Source organism: Haemaphysalis longicornis, unplaced genomic scaffold (assembly GCF_048455015.1).
Source record: "Haemaphysalis longicornis isolate Haplotype H1 unplaced genomic scaffold, Haemaphysalis longicornis Haplotype H1 scaffold_9, whole genome shotgun sequence".
NCBI classification, from domain to species: domain Eukaryota; kingdom Metazoa; phylum Arthropoda; class Arachnida; order Ixodida; family Ixodidae; genus Haemaphysalis; species Haemaphysalis longicornis.
The window spans coordinates 164,420,234-164,439,543 of NW_027526460.1; the positions used below are offsets into that span (position 1 = coordinate 164,420,234).

The following is a 19,310-nucleotide window of genomic DNA, read 5'->3' on the forward strand; positions in this document are numbered from 1 at the left end:
CGGAATAAACCGTTATTCTTCAGGAGTCCTCGACTCTGACTCTGTCAAGTGGTGCAGCGTGCCTTCTATCCTGCCGCCTACCTCTCCCGATTGCACCGTTGGAGCTTCGATAAGGGTTGCGAGAGAGCAGCAATGATGGCAGCCACGCTGCAGTTCCGGTCCAGCCCACCTTTACTTTAACAGCCCCAAACGCGACCCGCGCTTTTTTCGCTGGCCTCCGCGGCGAAGACGTATAGGAATGGCTCGACCAGTTTGAGCGAGTTAGCGCGTTCAACCGGTTGGACGACGCATTCAATCTGAAGAATGTTTCCAGGTATGAAGTCGCGAAGACATGGTTTCTCAACCATGAAGGTTCAATCCGTGACTGGGCCAACTTCAAGGAAGAGCTACGCAAGATCTTCGGTACGTCCCCTACTCGCTTGGATGCAGCCAAAAAGAAACTTGTTGCCCGTGTGCAATGCCTGAAGGAGACTTCGACAGCGGCCGGGTGTCCGCTTTAGAAGAGGGGGGATAAGTGTGAGCATCAGCAGAATCTACCAGTCCTGGGACAATCTGCTGTGCTGGGACTATCGTCATGCTCTGATAGGATGCACTATCGTCATCACCTCCTACTAATATTCTCGGAATCATCATCACCGCTTCTTGACGGCGCCTTACTGTGTCCTCGGCTCTCGGAATAAACCGTTCTCCTTCACGAGTCCTCGACTCTCTCAATATGTACTTCTCTAACAGTGTCTCATGATGAGAGCATTTGAAAATTAGCTCAGTTGTGGAAGTTGAAGCTATTGGAATGACGTGTGAATTCAGTATGGGGAGGCAGTTTGTGTTTATTTCTGTCGCACAGTGGTGTCAACAGCACAAGCCTTGTAGATCATGTTTTTCCCAAAGGAAAGACGGAATGGGATGTGCAGTATAGATTGCAGGCAAGCCAGGGATATTTTCCTGCTAGTGCTACCTTTTTTGTATGCTTCATTTTCCTCACAAGATATTATCAATTCTCAGAACTGACCTAGGCAAGCCAAGAAAGTACGCAGTGAAAGAGCAGATGACTTGTTACATTCTTTACCAGAAACCTACAACAAATATTTAAAAATGGGGGCCACAAAAATAAAAAAAATGAACTTGTTTAGGAGAAGCCAGTATATATATGGCTAATAAAAGTCTTCATTCGGGTTCATGTTTTTGTTTTAAGTGTCACACCAGAAGACAGGCCAAAATGTGACGATTAGTGATCATGAATACACTGCTTGTAGTGTTGAGATTGGTCTGAGGTGGAAAAGTGCACGAGTGATTACCAAATGCAGGGCACAAAATGACATTGACGGCGGATTACCAACAACAAATGTTCTAGCTCCTTTGTCGTGAACCAGTAACTGTTATTCTCTTTTTGGTTTAGTCCCAGTTCGGGTTCGGCATACTGAAAAAAGTTTGGGTTAGGTTTAGTGAAACCAAATATACCGATACTGATGTTGGTTCGGTAGAGGTTCGACACCGTGATTAAAAGTACTTAAAAATGCACATAGTAACTCAAAGGATTCTACTTTTTTATGCAAAAAGCCTAATTCCTTTTGAATCCTCGGCCAGACGGATAATAAGTTGTTAAAATGCTTTGAATAGTGTTAGATGCAAAGGCTTCAACAGAATTGTTGACGCTCGCGATTTGCGGCAGAGGAACATCTTCACACATCAAAATAAGAGGTGTTAAAGCACATTACTTTAAGCCATAGTACAGCCGTTTGTCTTCGGATGAGGTTTACTTGCTCAAACTGTACACTTGGAAAACCATATTACGAAAAACGAATGGACTAGAAACTCAGATCGCTTTTAACAAGCAGCAATGATGTGAGTTGTTTACAGCGGGAGGAAGATTTGGAGCTGCCCTTCCTTTTGCTACATGCTCAAGCATGTTGCAAAAAGGTAGAAAGCAGAAAACATTTGTTTCTAGCAGGATTTTTATTTTGATGCATCGACAAATGTACAAAGGTACTTGTAGTGGCGGCGTGTGCCGCCGATGAATGAACGACTAGACAACTTGAGTGCCCGTCGGAACAAAAGACCCCTTTATTCCAACGTGCGCATGCTTATATACCTAAACAACACTGGCACCACCTGCGGCAGTGATCGGGGAACCGAAACCAAATAGACAAATATACAACACATTCCCTTCCTTAAAAACAGCTATATGGATTAGTAATGTAGTAGGTTAGTGTGTTAGTACATATGCAAAAATACTATTCAAAAATACAAACTGTACAATGAACATAGCTATATAGTACTACAAAATCACATCATTTACAAAAGAAATCCACCACACTGGATATTTCCGTTCCATTCGCTTTAGCACAACTTCGCTTGCTACACGTTGTAGCCATAACGCACTGGTGGTAGTCTCTTTCTTGGTGGTTGCACCCTGCGTTGCTGTGTGACTGGTCCCGGAGACTTGGCCGACTGCATCGCAGCAGGCGACCTGTGCTCTTGCGCAGCCGACGGAGACGTGGGTGCCTGCGCAGCCGATGGAGCCGTTGGCGCCTGCGCAGCGTGCTCAGAAGACGTGGGCGCCTGCGCAACTGAAGGAGCAGCAGCTGAAGTAGTCGTAGTTATCTCTGGGGTGGGGCCCTCACATGTAGGCAGAGATCCTCCTCCCCTAGCTGTACCGTTTCCTCCCCACGTATAAAGGGCGGCAGAGGCTCGTGGCACCTTTGAGAACTTCGATGCATTCCACGTTTTGCCGTCAGCCAGGCGGAAAGAGGATGGTCCCTTCCTGCTGATCACTTCTCTTGGGCCTTTGAATTCTAGGTCGCCTTTAAATCTAGTAGTGGGTTTCTTCACTCTGATGAAGTCACCAACGTCAACTCTGGTTTCTCTTGCAGCCCTCCGAGCGTCCGTGTATCGTTTGCTGCTCTGTTGCTTTTGCTTCACCCGCTTACGTAAACGCCGGAGTTCCAAGTGAGGATCATCAAAGAAGGTGACCGACGGATTGTCGACGACATCCAGCCGAGTTCTTGGCAGCCGCCCGTGTAGCAGAATAGCTGGAGCCCTTGCCGTTGTAGCATGCGGTGTGCATCGGTAAACACCCAGGTACTCTGTCACCGCCTGGCGCAAGGGTCGCTGCTCAAGAACCGCCACTTGAATGAAGCTTTTTAATACTCTGTTAAAGCGCTCCACCTGGCCGTTCGCTTGTGGATAGTATACTGACGAATGTTTAACCTGGATACCACGATCTTGAAGAAATGCCTCAAACTCCCGAGATGCAAACTGTGGACCATTATCGCAAATAACCTCTTCTGGGTAGCCTTCGTGCGCGAACACGGATACTAAGAAGCGTATTACTGTGCTGGTTGTTGTCTCGCTACAGAAATGCACTTCGGGCCATTTGAAATAATAATCGACAAGCGTGATTGCATACCTGCAATCGTAGGGCGCCCTCTCAACTGGGCCTACAATATCCATGCCTAGTTTTAGCCTTAGTAGGACTAGCTTGCTGGCTAGTTGGTTCATGATTTACGAAGGAATAAGGTTTGCGCAGAAGACGAGGACGAAGAGACGAGAGGACAGGACGGGCGCAACTTCCAACTTTATTTTGCGTGAAAAAGCACGACACAATATATACCCCCACCGGTGTCCCCCTCTTTCCTATCACCATTTGCCCCACCCGATAAGGCGTAACAAAAATCTCAAATCAAATACAACAAACAAAACAAACCTATAAAAGGGCCTAACATAACAGCACCAGATAACAGATCGACTTTGTACGTCTTCCAAAAACCGTGACGCACTTTAAAACAAAGATGATCGAGTAAAATTAGAGCCAAAAGGGCATAAAACCTATAAGAAAAAGATGACATGAAAACACGGGTATAAGAATCGAAGTTAAGAGCAACACAGCTCGAGTTTGCTAGACTTATGAGCAGTTAAAACAAATCAAACTTCGAGTTTGCACACGCTTTTTTCTATTAACATGTATCCTCCCTAAATCAAGCATGAAAGAATAAAGGCATAAAATCGGAGCCAATAGGCATAAAAACGCCAAAAATAGAATGACAACATGGGTGGGATGGGAAACGGAAGTGGTGACCAACACAGAGTGCGCTAGGCAACATTTAACAAAGCCTAAAAATGACTAGAAATACCGAAATCTTTTAAACATTACCTTCTAAGAAGGCTAACTCAGTGGGTAGGAGGCTTACCGAGGGCGTGCTAACGCAATCTTTCCCAAAGTCTCTAATTCTGTAGGCTTCTATAATCTTTCTGTTTGATCGTTAGCTCGTGCAAGGAATTCGGTGTCAAGCTTGGGAACGCACCCACAGGTTTTACAATACATAGCCAGATGCCCGCCCGATTTAGTTTTAACAGAAAGATTGTTCTCCCGCGCTCTCTCATTAAAACAGCGCCCAGTTTGACCAATCTATACCCTTTTGCAGGACAAGGGAATTTTGTAGATTACGTTTGAAACGCATTTCGTGATAGCGTTTTTCGTGTCTTTTTTCACACCCTTTCTTTTTCCTTTTGGACATTAACGGGCACAGTTTTGCTAATTTACACGGGGCTGAAAAAACCATTTTTACATTGTACCGGCTGGCTACTTTTTTAATGTTGTACGACACTCTCTGGATGTAAGGCATGACGTGCAGATTATTACTTTTATCTTTTTGCTGTTCGTTTATGCTACATGCTCGCTCGGTTTTTTGAAAAAGTGATTCACAGACGCTACTGATGAAGAATGAAGGGTAACCTGCTAACTGAAGGCGTGACACTTGAGCTTCGAAGCTTTCAGACTGTGCTGGCATGATTTAGTAACAGCAGCGCGACAACAATTCATAACAATGCCCCTTTTCACCAGGTTTGAATGTGCGCTGTCGAATCGCAGAAGACCTACTTTTGATCTTGGATCATATTGCCAGCAAATGTGATTACTTGAAATGCTGAGGTTTAAATCTAAAAATTGTAGACGGTTGTGTTGCGGAATTTCATGGGTAAAATTAAGTCCATCAGAGGCTGAAATAAAATGCTTGACAATTTCGCTAGCCCTTTTTGGAAGGTCAGTATCAGCAGTTGTTACAAGCACGAGATAATCGTCTACATATCTTAGAATCTTCACCACCCTCAAGTCTTTGGGCTGTCCTTCGAGGCGTTTATCAAATGATGCTAAGTAAATATCAGAAAGAGCAGGAGCTATTGATGACCCTATGCAGACGCCTGATTTTTGAACATAAAAATGATTCTGATGCATGAGAACTGTAGACTGCAGGTAGAACTGAAGAAGCTCGATAAACAGTTCGGTATTGATTCCTGTCTGGTTTTGAAAGTTAACTTCGCCACGTTCTTCAATAAGTTCCCGAACAGCTTAAAAAATTCCGTCGTGCGGTAAGTTGTAGTAAAGATCTTTAATATCAATTTAAAAGGCTGTAGTGGATTCTGGAATACTGGAAGTGTTAGATCAAAATCTAACACTTCAGTTACCTCGTTAGAACTGCGAACCAGGAAAGGGTCAGTTGGCTTAAGTTCTTCAGGTGCGTCTGTAGAAACCGCCCCACTACACGCTGCCAGCTTCCCTGCTCAGTTACGATGGCCCGTAGGGGGCATTCTGGTTTGTGAGTTTTCGCCTTAAAAAAGATTTCTGAAACTCCTAGCTCAGCTTTTTCAGCAGCTTTGCCTAACGAATCCAGGTGCACTTCTTTCAGGAACTTAACTGCCGCCAGGTTTTGCTTTTTTGGATTAAAATTCACCTGCTTAAAATTCTTCTGTACTGCTGCCAGGGATTTTTCATTAAAGAGGCCTTCAGGAAGAACGACAAACGCGCTCGTTTTATCGGCCTGCAGCACATTAAGCTTTCCCTCTTTCAGGCAAGCTGTTATTTTCCTCAATGGAGGCACAGCACCAGTCCTATCACTTACTGTACGCTGCAGGCAGCTGACGCCGTCGCTGATAGCTCGCTCTCGTTCCTTTTCACTGGCCTTGTTTCCCATTTGTCGCACCGTAGAAAGCCATACTGGGGGCACGCAAGAAGGATCACCAGAATTATGAAGTCCGAATCCTGGCGACAGACTCGGCTGTACGATGACTGGCTCAAGGTGCTGACCTTCGAAGGTGAAGACGGCTACACTGCTGGACTTCGTTTTGGGAGCTTCAAAAGGACAGCAGCTCAAACGACAGAGTTCCTGTGGCTGCAGACAAGAACGCACCTTCCGCAAAGACCACGTTGTGCTGCGACGGTCTTCCCGGTAACTGTCCTCGGAGGAGCATCCGTCCCTGGCGACGACCAAAAGGTGCTAGAGAATTGATTGATTGATTGTAGGGTTTTAACGCGCCGACGCAACGCAGGCGATGAGGCGCGCCGTAGTGGAGGGCTCCGGATTAATTTTGACCACCTGGGGATCTTTAACGTGCGCTGAAATCTCGTACAAACGGGCGTTTTTGCTTTTCGCCTCCATCAGAAAAGCGGCCGCCGCGGCCGGGAATCGAACCCGCGACCTCGTGCTCAGCAGCGCAACGCCTTAGCCACTGAGCCACCGCGGCGGGTAGGTGCTAGAGAAAGGACCCAAGTTCGCCTTCGAGCCTTGTACCACACGAACCCAGCTTCTTTCTACGGTGCGACAAATGGGAAACAAGGCTAGTGAAAAGGAACGAGAGCGAGCTATCAGCGACGGCGTCAGCTGCCTGTAGCGGACAGTAAGTGATAGGACGGGTGCTGTGCTTCCATTGCGGAAAATAACAGCTTGCAGGAAAGAGGCAAAGCTTAATGTGCTGCAGGCCGATAAAACGAGCACGTTTGTCGTTCTTCCTGAAGGCCTCTTTAATGAAAAATCCCTGGCAGCAGTACAGAAGAATTTTAAGCAGGTGAATTTTAATCCAAAAAAGCAAAACCTGGCGGCAGTTAAGTTCCTGAAAGAAGTGCACCTGGATTCGTTAGGCAAAGCTGCTGAAAAAGCTGAGCTAGGAGTTTCAGAAATCTTTTTTACGGCTAAAACTCACAAACCAGAATGCCCCCTACGGGCCATCGTAACTGAGCAGGGAAGCTGGCAGCGTGTAGTGGGGCGGTTTCTACAGACGCACCTGAAGAAGTTAAAGCCAACTGACCCTTTCCTGGTTCGCAGTTCTAACGAGGTAACTGAAGTGTTAGATCAAAGTATTCCAGAATCCACTACAGCCTTTTCAATTGATATTGAAGATCTTTACTACAACTTACCGCACGACGGAATTTTTAAAGCTGTTCGGGAACTTATTGAAGAACGTGGTGAAGTTAACTTTCAAAACCAGACAGGAATCAATACCGAACTGTTTATCGAGCTTCTTCAGTACTACCTGCATTCTACAGTTGTCATGTATCAGAATCATTTTTATGTTAAAAAATCAGGCGTCTGCATATGGTCATCAATAGCTCCTGCTCTTTCTGATATTTAGTTAGCATCATTTGATAAACGCCTCGAAGGACAGCTTAAAGATTTAGGGGTGGTGAAGATTCTAAGATATGTAGACGATTATCTCGTGCTTGTAACAACTGCCGATACTGACCTTCCAAAACGGGCTAGCGAAATTGTCAAGCATTTTATTTCAGCCTCTGATGGACATAATTTTACCCATAAAATTCCGCAACACAACCGTCTACAATTTTTAGATTTAAACCTCAGCATTTCAAGTAATCACATTTGCTGGCAATATGATCCAAGATCAAAAGTAGGTCTTCTGCGATTCGACAGCGCACATTCAAACCTGGTGAAAAGGGGCATTGTTATGAATTGTTGTCGCGCTGCTGTTACTAAATCATGCCAGCACAGTCTGAAAGCTTCGAAGCTCAAGTGTCACGCCTTCAGTTAGCAGGTTACCCTTCATTCTTCATCAGTAGCGTCTGTGAATCACTTTTTCAAAAAACCGAGCGAGCATGTAGCATAAACGAACAGCAAAAAGATAAAAGTAATAATCTGCACGTCATGCCTTACATCCAGAGCGTGTCGTACAACATTAAAAAAGTAGCCAGCCGGTACAATGTAAAAATGGTTTTTTCAGCCCCGTGTAAATTAGCAAAACTGTGCCCGTTAATGTCCAAAAGGAAAAAGAAAGGGTGTGAAAAAAGACACGAAAAACGCTATCACGAAATGCGTTTCAAACGTAATCTACAAAATTCCCTTGTCCTGCAAAAGGGTATAGATTGGTCAAACTGGGCGCTGTTTTAATGAGAGCGCGGGAGAACAATCTTTCTGTTAAAAATAAATCGGGCGGGCATCTGGCTATGTATTGCAAAACCTGTGGGTGCGTTCCCAAGCTTGAAGACACCGAATTCCTTGCACGAGCTAAGGATCAAACAGAAAGAGAGATTATAGAAGCCTACAGAATTAGAGACTTCGGGAAAGATTGCGTTAGCACGCCCGCGGTAAGCCTCCTACCCACTGAGTTAGCCTTCTTAGAAGGTCATGTTTAAAAGATTTCGGTATTTCTAGTCATTTTTAGGCTTTGTTAAATGTTGCCTCGCGCACTCTGTGTTGGTCACCACTTCCGTTTCCCATCCCACCCATGTTGTCATTCTATTTTTAGCGTTTTTATGCCAATTGGCTCCGATTTTTTGCCTTTATTCTTTCATGCTTGATTTAGGGTGGATACATGTTAATAGAAAAAAGCGTGTGCAAACTCGAAATTTGATTTGTTTTAACTGCTCATAAGTCTAGCAAACGCGAGCTGTGTTGCTCTTAACTTCGATTCTTATAGCCGTATTTTCATGGCATCTTATTCTTATAGGTTTTATGCCCTTTTGGCTCTAATTTTACTCGATCATCTTTGTTTTAAAGTGCGTCACGGTGTTTGGAAGACGTACAAAGTCGTATCTGTTATCTGGTGCTGTTATGTTACGCCCTTTTATAGGTTTGTTTTGTTTGTTGTATTTGATTTGAGATTTTTGTTACGCCTTATCGGGTGGGGAAAATGGTGATAGGAAAGAGGGGGACACCGGTGGGTGTATATATTGTGTCGTGCTTTTTCACGCAAAATAAAGTTGGAAGTTGCGCCCGTCCTGTCCTCTCGTCTCTTCGTCCTCGTCTTCTGCGCAAACCTTATTCCTTCGTAAATAGTTTGAGCCACGGCTGCTCTTGAAAGGGGACCGGTTGCAAGGGTGTAGCTCGCACCTTGACGCTCTTGTCTGCTTCCTTGCATATGCTACACCTCTGGATAGCTAGCTCGACTTGGCGGTCCATGCCCGGCCAGCAATACTTTTCTCGCAGGCGCGCTTTTGTTCGCACCACTCCGGGATGCGACTCTTGTGCTGCAGCGATTACCTGCTGCGTGATTGATGTGGGAACCACCAGCCGTTCACCACGCAAGATCAGATTGTCTACCACAGAAAGTTCGTCACGTACTTTGAAGAACGGCTGAAGCTCGGCCGATAAGGATTTGTGTGCCGACCGCGACGATTGCACATAGATTTTGCTTTGTTGCATTGTGCTATCTTGCAACTGGGGCTGCTCAAACTGTTCTCTGATAATGCGGGAAGGAATTTCGAGAACTGATACAACCTCGTCAAACAGCGTTTCTTCTTCCTGGAAAGACGACGCGGGCAAGCGCGAGAGTGCGTCCGCCACTTGGTTTTGCGACCCCTTGCGGTACTCGGCGGTATAGTTGCACCGTAGTAGGCGTTCTGTCCATCGCGCTACCCGCAAATGGCGCCTTCTTGTTCCTTGTGTTTAAAGCAATGCCACCAAGGCTTGATGATCAGTGAGCAACGTAAAGTGGCGTCCCCACAAGTACACGTGCCACGGCTCGCACGCCCAAACACAGGCCAACGCTTCCCGTTCTCCTACCGAATATTTCTTCTCAGTTGGCGAAAGAACTCGAGACGCGAAAGCGACAGTGTGCAGTTTATGTCCGTCCACCTGCTGTAGGACCGCTCTAAGTCGGCACTCTGATGCGTCCGTCGACACTAAAACTGGAAGAGATGCATCGAACATTCTCAGTAGAGTGCTAGATGCCAGCGCGTCTTTGGTCTTTCTGAAACTAGTGTCTATCTCCTCAGACCAAACGAATCGCTGCCCCTTTCTTAGCAGGACACGCATTGGTTCAACCATGTCAGCGAAGTTGGGAATAAACCTAGAATAACATTCGACCAATCCCAGAAATGATCGAAGGCTGACTGGATCAGTGGGCGCTGGAGTGTCTCGGATGGAAGCAACCTTTTCCTTCAACGGCACCATACCGTTTGCAGTGATCCTGTGGCCCAAGAACGGAAGCTCCGGCGTATCGATGACGCATTTTGTGTTCAGTTTGAGTCCTGCCTCTTTTATGCGCCTCAGAACTGCGGTAAGATTCGCCATGTCCTCCTCTCTCCCCTTCCCAAACACAATGACGTCATCGATATAGAACAGGACGCCGCTGCAGCCCTGCAGAATTTTCGACATCATACTTTGAAAAGCAGATGGTGCTGACGCGAGCCCAAAACACACGTGTTTAAAACGAAAGAGGCCGTCGTGTGTAATGAAAGCCGTTAAATCGATGCTCTCGGGGTGAAGCATGACCTGATGGTAAGCTGATGCAAGGTCAAGCTTGGAAAAGTGGGTTGCCCCCACTAGACTATGCAATTGCTCTTCTGAATGAGGGAGGGGAAAACTATCTGCTACGACGGCTTTCTTTACGTGTCGAAGATCTACACAAAGGCGGATACCTCCATCTTTCTTTTCAACCACAACAATGGGGGACACCCACTCGGATGCCTCTATTCGCTCTATCACGTCCATTTTTTCCAAGCGGCGGAGTTCTTCCCAGACTCGTGGCCGCAGTGAGAGCGGAAGGCGCCTGAGTTTTGAAGCAACTGGCTGAACTGTCGACCGTGTTTTGACGCGGTGAACAAAACCCTTTGCGATGCCAAGTCCTGGATCGAAAATAGCAACAAACTCTTCGACTAATTCTGATGGAAGGTGAATGGACTCCTCCGCCCCTGCCTTGACTACGGTGTGCTCCGTTCGAGCCCTAGTACGCACCGCTGTCGTTTCAAGGCACTGTAGTGACGAGCCATCAATCTGCAGACCGAGCGCCCTGATTGCATCAATACCCAAAAGCGAGGTGCCTTGTTCAACGACATAAAAAAGAAGAACTGTTGTGCAGTTATTGTACGTGACATCAGCAAAGAAGCAACCACACACTGGAATTGGTTTCTTAGAATAATTCAGTAGTCTAATTCGAGCAGCTGAAAGCCCCTGTCCTTCAAAATGCTGCTTAAATAGGTCATGCGTCAAAATCGAAACTGATGACCCTGAATCCACGAGGAAAGTTAACTTCGTTTCACCAACTGCTACTGATATGTAGATTGCGGGACGAGTGGATGTCGTCACAGCCAGAATGCTCAATACTTCTTCCGTTATCGAATTTTCGCCGTCTAGTTCACAAACCGGGCCGGCGTTTCTGTTGCAGACTGAGCGAAAATGACCCATAATACCGCAACCATGACACCGCTTGTTTTTGGCGGGGCAGCGGAATGAAGCAGCACCCGCCGCGGTGGCTCAGTGGCTAAGGCGTTGCGCTGCTGAGCACGAGGTCGCGGGTTCGATTCCCGGCCGCGGCGGCCGCTTTTCTGAAGGAGGCGAAAAGCAAAAACGCCCGTGTGTACGAGATTTCGTCGCACGTTAAAGATCCCCAGGTGGTCAAAATTAATCCGGAGCCCTCCACTACGGCGCGCCTTATCGCCTGCGTTGCGTCGGCGCGTTAAACCCTACAATCAATCAATCAATGAAGCAGCGTTGTGCCGGTGTGAACCGCAGCGATAACAATGGGCCTGTTGGCTGCGTGACCGCTTCGAGGGGTCGCCGGAAGAAGGTGCGGGTGGCGGGGTGTTTCCGCGAGCATTTATCCGCTGAACATCTGCAGTCGCAAATTCCTTGCAATCATTGGTTGCCTGCTTAAACTGCGTCGCTATAAGTACAGCTCGAGCGAACGAAAGAGAAGACCCTTCAAGCAGCAACCGCTCGCGCAAGTTCCGAGATAATACGCCCGCAACGAACTGGTCACGCAAGGAATCTTCCCGAGAAGGAAAAGAGCATGTAGCAGAAAGCTCACGTAACGCGGTCACGCGGTAACGTACTCATTGATTGCTTCACCGCCTTGCTGCACGCGCCTACCGAAACGGTGCCGTTCGACCACAACATTGGTTGTTGTCGTGAAGTACGCATGCAGCGCTGCGACAGCGGCATCGTACGATGACGCTTCGTGCTTTGTCTGAGAAGTGTCCTTGACAGCTCCAGAATCTGTATCAGTAGTTGGCTCACCGGGCTTAGCGTTGGCCGAAGATTGAAGCGGTAGTGTGTGAAATATGCGCTGGCCTTCTACGCCGAGGCTGTGGAGTAGGAGAGCCTTGCGACGGTCCGGCGCACAGTCCGAAGCACCAGATGCGAGCAGAAAATTCTCGAAGGTGCGGATCCATTGCGGCCAGGCAACAGCAGGGCGGCCAGGCGTGGGCAGGAACGGGGGCGGTGGTGCCAGTCCGGAAACACTCATGGCGCGGGAACTAGTCGGCGAAAATGACGAAAATCACGCCCCCTCCTAAACGAGCATCCTCGTCGCCAATGTAGTGGCGGCGTGTGCCGCCGATGAATGAACGACTAGACAACTCGATTGCCCATCGGAACAAAAGACCCCTTTATTCCAACTTGTGCATGCTTATATACCTAAACAACACTGGCGCCACCTGCGGCAGTGATCGGGGAACCGAAACCAAATACACAAATATACAACAGTACTCCCACTGCAGTATGAAATAAAATTGATTAACAGATAAACAAATTGACACACACAAAAAAGCAAAGCTGTCTTCGTGCGCCACCTGGGAAAAACATTTTGCCTCCGAGAGCGCACCAGGCAACCGACTTCAAGAAGTAGAAAGGCTTTATAGAAAACGCATTTTTACACAAAAAAAGTGTTATCATGTCCTGGCAAATAAAATATCAGTAAAACAATGAGGCTGAATCACTGCAAGGCACGGCCAAATAGGTCCTCCCTTGCATTACCAACAGGTTGCATGTTCACACACTTCCCTGTCTGCATGCATATATGCGGAAGAAGGCGTTTTTGCAGTGAAGGCATCTACCCCTTGCAGTTCAGAGGGCACAGTGTAGCCCACTCGTTTTGTCTGGAGGTGTATTGCAACCATTCCTTACAAAAATGCTTCTTTACATTCTGTAGACGTTCTGTTGACATCCTACCAACTTTGTTGCTATCCTACATACTCTTACATTCTACTGACAGTTGTCTGTAAAAAGTCTATTGAATATATGTTGACACTCGTCTATGGACTGTTGTTTATAGAAAGGCTACTTAATTTACGTTGACATTTGTCTGTTGACGGTGGCATATAAAAAGTCTATCAAATTTGTGTTGACATTTGTTTGTTGACGGGCTTCTGTAGGATGACCACTGAAAGTTTCACTGATCACTGATCACTGAAAGACACACACGTATCTTTCTCTCTCCTTCTCTCTCTGCATATATCTTCACACTTGTGCACTCCAAGAAAAACAAGTGGCAAAAGGGAGCAACTTTCGCTGTTCGTACCTCGAGCCGCGTAGTTTCTCCCACCGAACAACCAGTTCGTTCCTCAGCCGCACGGGTTGGTCCTTCACGACTTACTCGCTTTCACTCTTCACGGTGATAAACATGGCTAATCAGCGGTTCTGAACAAGCGCCAGCCAGCGGCATTAATTACGTGCAGCCGCTCGTCACTGTGTTTTGATTTACGCAAACAAAGTGCTACATGGTTGAAAGGAACGAATTATTTGCGTAAATATTTCGCGACAGACTGCTGGACGCCTCTCTAACAACTGCGATAATCGAAAATCGCCCGCTATGCTAACCTAATCCGGCTGGCGCAGATGCTTTGGCCCCTCTAGAGCAACCGCCACCGGCGGCCCTTCCTGTTTCCGTACCTCCGGGAGAAACGCGTCAATCACCGGAGGCAGCCAACACGCGGCGCGCAGCGCGCTTTCTTGCAACCCATTCCAGTTTTCCGTTTTGTCTGGTTACAGCTTGCAACTATAAAGTGAACAAGAAGATATGTGCAATCGTTTACGTCCCAGTGTTTTCCGGTATTATATTTTGGAAATAATAACGCACAGTTTTGTAAACATGCAATAAGAGTCACGCCTCACCGCAGCATCGGCATCTCGCGGATGGCGGCTATATATACATGAAGTGCACTGCTAGAAAGTGTGCGGTGGCGGTGTCGTGCTTCTTTGCGTTTGTGCTTTTTCGGTTATAGTACGTTTCTGAGACAGATATAATTACCGTGCTGGACCAGGCCAAAATGTGCTAAAGCGCGTCAATAGAATGGAGGTTCACCCTGGTGTGAAAACCTTTTTATTCAAATTACACACAGGCAACTTGTCTGTTGGAACCTGGATGCAGGATAGAGGGATATCTGTATTATTGGGGAACTCAGTGTTCAATATGTAAACAACCAGAAACGACAGAACACGTTTTTCTGCATTGTTGGGCTGCGGTATTTTTGTGGGATGTCCTCCAGAGGACCCTTTATAAAGATTTCCCGCTAAGCCCCCATGGCATACGCTATCTAGCGGTGGTAAACGCGGAGGGGGCGCCCTTGGACCTCGTTATGTTGGTGGCCTTGCATAGCATATGGCGCTCGCGCATGGCCTGGCTCCATAGTGATGTGAACGCCCGCCCTACGCGGCAATGTCTTCGTGAGTCCATATCCCAGTACGTACAAGTCCAAAAGCGCAAGGCATGCACTCCTGAGTGGCTGTCAAGGATAGAACCCTTAACTACACTTGGGGAATTTTAGAGAGACATCAGCCTTCATGGGTTGGTGGCTTGTCGCTGGAGTTGCTCATGTGAATAAGTTTGTTTTGTGTTTCTGTGTTGTGTCGAAGACCAGCATTAAAGAAAAAAAAGTTAGGGTTCTCTTGTTATGTGACATTTCAGAAAGTGAGCGAGTGAATGTATGCCTCCGAAAAATGTGAACGGTTATTATCCCTTGAAGAACCCGATTAGCCTAACCTGTTGCTGGTTCTTTTTTTTTTCGTTTTTGATGCCACTACACGATCTTTTAGGTAGAAATAATGAGGACCTTCAATTAGGCGGTATTGGCCGCAGGGTCTGCGAATGGTCGGAATTTCCTACTGCATCACATTTTGAATATTCTGTCAGGAAAGAGGTACAGGAAACAGGAAGTCCAGCGCCTCCACGAAAGATGTCGCGTGAAAACGCAGAGATAGGAGGTCAGGAAGAAGGTGTATTTACAAAAGACACCGTAGTCGCCGGGAAAGAAACTGGTAGATAGCGCGAACCCAGTCCAACGGGAGCTCGGACTTCATCTACCTTCTCTTCATTCCGTTGGTCATCTACCAGCGTCATTCCACCGGAGCACATACCCATATGGGGAGAGATTGGCCACATGGATTTGCGAGTATGCTCCGTGTAAGTTTCTCGTGAAGCCGGCCAAAGTCTGTGACAATATATATAGCGAATCAGAATGGGAAATGAGGGGCTCGTTGGAATAATACAGACTTAAGGACTGGCAGTCAAGAATGCCAAGGAAAGCAAAGGGGAGGATGCGGTAGGTCATTGAAACAGATGAAGAATTTTTGGAAGAAAGAAAGTGGAGAAAAAATGCCCACTGGGTGGGATCTGAACCCACGACCTCCAGAATACGCGTCTGGTGCGATGACCACTACGCTACCGGCGGGGCTGTTTTCCCCTGCACTTTCTTAAGGGTATTTGTTGCCTGCGCTTAAGCAGCTAGCCAGCACCACTTGGACTACTCGGGGTGAAGGGGACCTTCTTTTTTACCCCCGGGTCGTGACTCGAGCATCTACGACATGTCCAAAGTGGTCGACAAGCGTTGAACCCTCTTAATCTACCTACGGGACCAAGACTGCCAGAACAGAGACCCTCGCTATGCATGTAGCGAATCAGAATGGAAAATGAGGGGCTCGTTGAAATAATACAGAAATAAGGATTGGCAGTCAACAATGCCAAGGAAAGCAAAGGGGAGGATGCCGTAGGTAATTGAAAGAGATAAAGAAGTTGTGGAAGAAACATAGAAAATGGAGAAAAAATGCCAACCGGGTGGGATCCAAACGCACGACCTCCGGAATACACGTCTGGTGCGATAACCACTGCGCTACCGGCGGGGCTGTTTGTCGTAGGTCATGCGTTCGGATTCCACCCGGCGGGCATTTTTCTCCACTTTCTTTCTTTCTACCAAACGTCTTTATCTGTTTCAGTTTCAATGACCTACCGCATCCTCCCCTGTGCTTTCCTTGGCATTCTTGACTGCCAATCCTTAATTCTGTATATATATATATATATATATTGTAGTAAGCATGTTGCGCCCATGAGAACTGTGATGAGCATCAGCCACAACGGGCAAATCCCCCTACGTGGACATGCTGCGCCGGATGCCGCTCGAGGAAGAGGACGCGTTCGTTCACCGTCTGTCTCGCGCAAAGCTGGTCGTTTCGGCTCACCCCGTCTGCGTCGACGCCTCGTTCGAGAATAAACGAGCCCAGCCTTCTACCGGAACGCCGGCTATCTCCTTTACAATTTTTGGTTCCCTCGAGGATGTCTCAGGGAGGCCACCACGAGTCCACACCTCCTGTGGCACCTATCATCTGCCCTGGCACGGTCCGTTCGCGGGATCCTCCCTTCTTCAACGGCACTGATGACCAGGATGCTGAGGATTGGCTCACCACCTTCGAACGAGTGAGCACCCATAACAATTGGGACATAAACAGAACAACGTCAGTCTCTCCTTCACCGGTGTTGCAGAGACCTGGTATAAGAGCCACGGGGCTGATCTACGCACATGGTCGGACTTCAAGACCGAATTTACCAAGGTCTTCGGGCGTCCCGCTGTTCGGAAACTGCGCGCTGAACAGAGTTTGCGCGAACGCGCTCAGCGCATGAATGAGACCTTTACCTCTTACATCGAGGACATCCTTGACTTGTGTAAGCGGGCAAACAATGCTATGACCGAAGAGGGCAAAATCAAGCACATTCTTAAAGGCATAGCCGACGATGCCTTCCAGATGTTGCTCGCGAAAAACCCTCGGACGGTTGCTGAAGTCATAAACGCTTGCCAAGAGTTCGATGAACTTCGCAGAGAGCGGGCTCTCACTCGTAAGCCCGTGGAACAGGACCATTCCCTTTGCAGCTTGGCAGCTGAGGATAGGGGTGTTCTCTTCGCCCAAATTCAGCAGTTTGTTCGCGAAGAGGTGGCTCGTCAGCTGTCTCTCGTTAGCGACGTAGCGAAGCCACCTCAGTCGAATTTGGCCCCAACCCTCAGGAGCGTTATACAACAACAAGTCGCTGACGCACTACCAAGCACTCGACCGCCCAATTCCGCGGTAGCTCCAGTGGTATACGCCGACATAACGCCGCAACCTACGATGCCAGCCCCTTAGACCGTCATCGACCCAGTGCCACATAGGCCTTTCACCTATGCGGAGACCGTGGCACAACCTTACACTGGAACTATGCCGGGACCCTTCTTTGCGCCTGCTGCAAGCCCTGGGAGTCATGCCACTGCCGGGGTTCAACGCGTCCGGTCCATGCATGTCGCCCCGCATCCAGTGTCTACATTCGCGAATCCTTGGCGCACGGTGGATAACCGCCCTATCTGCTATTCGTGTGGGATTGCTGGACATGTTGCACGCTACTGCCGTCGTGGCATGACGGGTGGGCGCAACGCATCGCGGCCCTTACCCTATACACCAACACCGCCCATGGAGCACGCTCCGACCCGGCTGCCGACGACTGCTCCGTCTGATAACCGAAACTTCGTCAGCCGTCGTTCGCTTTCCCCACGACGCCGCTCACTCTCTCGATGCGCCGTCGTACTACCAACGATGACCCGGAAAACTAGACGCCGCAGTTTCAGAGGCACAAACTGCGTCAACGTCGAAATGCCTAAGTCCTCATTGTTCGCCGTCCAATGTAATCGAAGTGTGTGTTGATGGTGTTGCTACCCTGGCGCGTATTGACACTGGAGCTGCGGTGTCTGTTATTGACGCGAAACTTTGCCGAATGCTACGAAAAGTGACGACACCTATAGGTGGTTTTACTCTCCGAACCGCTAGTGCGCAACCGTTAAAGCCGCTGGCCGCATGCACTGCTCGGGTCACAATCCAAGGGGTTGTATACGTAGTCGAGCTCATCGTTTTGTCGGCGTGCTCTCACAGCGTGATTCTCGGATGGGACTTTTTGTCGCGCCACCACGCCATCATTGACTGTGATCGCGCCAAAGTTGAGCTGTTTCCGGAGGTAGAAAACCCGCAGGACGAGACAACCGCCAAGTTGCGTGTCAATGACGACACGCACATTCCTCCTGGCTCATCTGCGCTTGTGCCGTTGTCGTGCAACAGTATTTCTGACGCCACCGTCGTCTTCGAGCCATCCGGTCTGATTTGTGCTCGCAAAGGGTTGTCGCTGCCGTTCGCCGTTCTTGATATTGCAACTGGTGCCGGCACAATCCTTATTTCAAACCCAACGTCGTTCCCTACCACACTTTTTCGCGGCGAATGCCTTGGCGTTGTAGAAGAAGTGAATCCCGGTCTACTTGTCAGTGTATTTGAGGAATTGACGCCCGTTGACATCACCGCACTTGGTCTTCAGTCTCCACCTGATGACACCCTTTTGAGAAGCGCCATTGACGACGACCTTCCTTCGGCCGAACGTGACGAGCTACTTACTCTTCTACACCGCTTCACTTCATCCTTCGACTGCTACGACACCGCTTTGGGCCGCACGTCGACTGTGTGTCATGAGATCGACACTGGCACGCACGCACCGTTGCGACAGCGACCCTATCGCGTGTCCTCCACCGAACGGCGTGTCATTGATGACCAAGTCGCGGACATGCTGAAACGCAACGTCATTCGACCATCCGTGAGTCCTTGGGCTTCTCCTGTGGTTCTCGTTAAAAAAAAGGACGGCTCTATTCGATTCTGTGTGGATTATCGCCGCCTGAACAAAATCACGCGCAAGGACGTTTACCCGCTGCCTCGCATAGACGACGCGCTCGACTTCCTGCAGGGAGCCGAGTTTTTCTCGTCATTAGACTTGAAATCCGGCTACTGGCAAGTGCCCATGGCCGACGCTGATCGTTCAAAGACGGCTTTTGCGACACCCGATGGCCTTTACGAGTTCAACGTCATGCCGTTCGGACTATGTAATGCGCCGGCCACATTCGAACGAATGATGGACAACGTACTGCGGGGCTTGAAATGGAAAACTTGTTTCTGCTATTTAGACGACATTGTCGTGTTTTCGCATGATTTTGCAACCCATCTCACACGCCTCGAACAAGTGCTAACATGCCTTGC

At 48.3% G+C, this 19,310-nt stretch overlaps 1 non-coding gene across 1 annotated transcript; it reads right to left on the minus strand.

The window, feature by feature from the left end:
• Positions 1-15,597: 15,597 nt before the first annotated feature.
• Positions 15,598-15,670, minus strand: Trnat-cgu (transfer RNA threonine (anticodon CGU)). The gene has a single exon. It is a non-coding gene; the product is annotated as a tRNA-Thr (tRNA).
• Positions 15,671-19,310: the final 3,640 nt, after the last annotated feature.